Here is a 4,107-nt window from a genome sequence, read left to right on the forward strand (position 1 = left end):
TGTCACTTGTCCCCACACTGAGTCTGCATGGGATGTCACTTGTCCCCACACTGAGTCTGCATAAGATGTCATTTTTAACGGTCTCCTGGTTTCCTTGGGAGCTTTATCTTTAGCACAAAGTCCCCCGTGAGGTGTCATAGTTTTGGGGGCTCCCTCCACGTCAGAACACTCCGCTGAACTTTTAAGTAACAGATTTGGTTGTCAAATGTATCAGGGAGATAGAAGCATCCCCAACACGTAAGCCTCCAGCCTCCCGGGAGGTAGAAGGGACGCAGTGAGCAGACGTGTCCTCTAGGCCGCAGCCCACGAGGGTCACAGCTACGTGCGTCCTTCCCAGTCTGAGCACCTCCCTTCCCTGTCTGCAGCCACTGTCCTCACTTGTAGGACTTTGTTCCCTGCTTTGCCTTGTTGGCTCACCGCCCGGTCCCATGTCCCCAGTGGTGACGCTGGATCTGGGCCGGATGACATCTCTGTAAACGGCGCCACATGGCGCGTGTTCTGTCTGCCCCTGTTACCGGGGTGCCCTTGGGGCGCACGGGCGTGGTGTGCTCTCCGGCACGGCCACACCCGGTTTCTGCACCCACCCGGCCGCAGATGCCCAAGGTTGCCTCCAGCCAACTAGACGCACCCCGAACACTGTCTTGCGTGTGCTTCTTGGCGCACCTGGGCACCTCTGCCGTGGCCCGGGTGCCTGGGAGCGGCATCGCCCGGTCAGCAGGTGCCTGTGAATACGTCTTCCCTTCCAGCCAGTGCTGCCCGGCGTCTCCGGAGCGGTTCTGGGCGCCTGCAGCCCCCCGGCCTGAAGGACAAGTGCCTTCGCCGCCTTGTCAGCACTCAGGTTCTGTCCACCCGGACGTCTGGTCGGTGACTCGTGATGGTTTGGAACTTTTTCGTGTTTACTGATTTTGAGAGGGAGAGACCGAGCAGGAGCAGGGGAGGGGCAGAGAGAGCGAGTCCCAGGCGGACTCCACACTGTCAGCAGAGCCCACGACCTTGAGATCATGACCTCAGCCGAAATCAAGAGCCAGAGGCACCCCACACGGGATGGTTTTTTCACTTCCCTTTTTACTAATGAAGCGGACCGTCCCGCCCTGCCATTTGGATTTCTTCTTTTATCGTAGAAAACGCCGTGGTTTTGGTCCGGTTGTCTTTTTCTAGCCGCTTTGTAGTGATTCTCCATACGGTCTAGATAGGAGGCCTCCGGTGCTCACGTGGTGAGGCGAGACCCTTCCCGGGCAGTGGCTCTGCCTGTTCGCTTTCCCACCGCGTCTCCTGGTCACCAGGTGTTCGTGACTTTGTGCCTTACCTGGTGATGTTCCCGAGTGGAAGTTCAGACTTGGGGTCGGAGGCGTCCCTTGTTAGCAGGGATGGGAGTCCGGACGTGGAAGGTGGGACTCGCAGAGCCGGCCCTGGGCGCCGGGTGTGGCCAACGGGAAGCCAGGAGCCGCGGGGTCTCTGCGAGGCGCTTGGAGGAGGTGATGGTGGAGGTGACGGTCTCTGACAACAGACACGTTCACCACCCCCTCAACAGCGGGCCATGTCCCTTGAGTCTGGGCCCATTTCTGCCTTATCTGTTCAGGGGGCGCCGTGTGCAGGCCAGGACCCCGGTGACCCGGTGTGGCTCACCTGCACTCCTCACGGCGGCAGTGTCCCCTCACCCCTCTGCGCCCCGACGGGGACGGCATCCGGCCCTGGTGCCCGCTGACCTGCGGGCTCTCGCTTTCCGTTTTCCGCACAGATGGCCTCCGAGCCCTCAGCCCCGCATTCACTGCCTCTGTTTGGGTTTTCTCCTCCTCTTCTGTTTCTGCGGTCTCGGATTCGTCTGTCTGTCGTGGCAGAGCAAGGGGCCCACGCTGTACACTCGGGCTTCTCCTCCCTCCGGTGTCTGCGGACCCCCCACCTCCCCGTCCCATGAAGTGTGTGGTGGCCATTGTGCTTGGGGGGGGCGGGCCCAGACAACTTCCGGGACCTGATGCAGGTTGTGCAGGGCGGGGGTGGGGGGTGAGGCCGGGTCCCTGAGCCCTTGGGCAAGCCCTCCTGCTGCGGTGGGGGCCCTGCAGTGACTTCCCCTCCGTAGAGCGGTTCCCGCGAGGGGCTCCCGTCTGGTGCCCCCGTCCTTTGGGCCTCGTTGAGGGCTCCGTGTTCACAGTCCTTGGTCTCCAACTGGGATTCGGGTCAGGGTGCTGCTCGCTCCCGCCCCAAACCTCTCCGTCAGAACTCCTGCCGGGCATTTTCTAGTCACCTGTCCTCCGAAGGACACGAGCCCCGGGCATGACCCCCGAGCCCTCATCCCGGACCTGCCTCCATGGGCACGGCGCCCTGCGTGGTGCGGGTCCTGGGGGCCGGGGGCACGGACACCTCCCTCGGGGGAGGGGGCGGACCGGGTTCTGGGCGCCTGTTTTCCGCGGGGGGACAGAGCAGGTCTTTCTTGTGTCGTTGCTGATTGGTCCCGCTCTCCTGCTTCCCCTCCCCCCACGACTCTGAGCAGCTCCTAACTGCCCCCCCCACGCCCCTTCGAACACGGCCCTCATCGCCGGCACGCCCCGAAGGCGGAGTCTTCTCAGCGCTCCCTCTGTCCCCGCCCCCCCATGCCCTCTGTGGTCTCCAGGCCGCCCGCACCCGCCCCGCGCCTGCCCTGCACAGGCTGTGTTCCCTGGTGCTGCTCACGGAGAAGGGTGCAAGTCCTGTCCGCCCCCGGGACACAGCCCAGGTGCAGGCTGTGCATGGAGCATGTCCCAGCGCGTCCCCGTCAGGGACGGCCATCCCTCCTCAAAGCCCTCTCCAGAACCCCCGCCGTCCCGTGCAGTTCCGGGGAGTCAGGGGGAGCAGCCGCCCCGCAGCGATGGGCCGAGCGTTGGTTCTCCCCGGAGGCCGTTGTCAGGAGACGTGCGCCCCGTCGAGGCCGCAGGGGGCGCTCACGCGAGAGGCGGGGTGGCCGGGTTGGGCTGAGCTCCCGCAGAGACGCCGGCGTGTTTTCCCAGCTGCCGGTGCCGGTCGGTGCCCCCACACGTGTGACGAGCCCCGTCCGCCCCCTGCCCCGCCCTCCATGTCGCTGCCGTCTCAGCCAATGCCGCGCGCCCCAGTGCGGACGGACCAGGGCCTCTCCAGGACGGCCACCTGCCTCCCGCCTCCGGGACGGGCACCGCGCACCCTTCTCTCTAGAGCTGCGGCCTGTGGGCTGCACTGGGATTCTTCCCGGTTCCGCCGGCCGGGGGAGTGTCGCCGGGTCCCACGTGTCCCTTTTCCCAACTGAACACCGGGAGGCAGTGGCCGGGACACCCCTGGCCGGCAGAGGAGCTGAGAGGAGCCGGTAGGGGGGCTGGAGGAGGCGCGTCCTCGGGTCAGTGGTCTCTCTGTCCCTCCGATAATCGATAATCGTAATCCCTTTCATGTTTCACTAAAACCTCACCCCAATGGCTCTTAGTAGCAATAGTATAATTTGCCAAGAGTGCTTTTGCTTTTATTTCAGAAATAGCTTTGTGATCGTGGGAGGGACCAGAAAGAGGGAGGAGTAAGAAGCGAGAGGAGTGTAAATCCTGGAAGGGAATTACGACGCACTTACTGCGCTGCTCCCTCCCGCCCCCCAGAGACGCCGCGGTCCTTGTTTTAGGAAACCGTGTAGAAGATGGGGTCCCGCTCACTCGGGACGAGGCAGCCCCTAGCGCTTGTCTTTGTGAAGTCCACGTTCATCTTAGGCTCACGTGTGCCAGTTAGATGATGTCATCAGTGGGCGCGGGGCCATGGCGGGTTTAAGCCCTGGGGTCTCTTCCGTCCGTCTGTCCTCCGCACGTCAGCTGACGGGTGCGCTGTGGTCTCCGCAGGTACGGCGTGAGCCCGGAGAACATCATCCTGTACGGCCAGAGCATCGGGACCGTCCCCACGGTGGACCTGGCCTCGCGGTACGAGTGCGCCGCTGTCATCCTGCACTCGCCGCTGATGTCCGGCCTGCGCGTGGCGTTCCCGGACACCCGCAAAACCTACTGCTTCGACGCCTTCCCCAGGTAAGCGCACACTCGTGCGTCCGGCGACCCGGCCCCGGGGGCCCCCGTGAACCGCGGCCGGGCGCCCTGCAGGTGGGGCGGCCCCTGCGGCCCCTGGGCCTCGCCG

This window comes from Suricata suricatta, chromosome 9, assembly GCF_006229205.1.
Source record: "Suricata suricatta isolate VVHF042 chromosome 9, meerkat_22Aug2017_6uvM2_HiC, whole genome shotgun sequence".
NCBI classification, from domain to species: Eukaryota; Metazoa; Chordata; class Mammalia; order Carnivora; family Herpestidae; genus Suricata; species Suricata suricatta.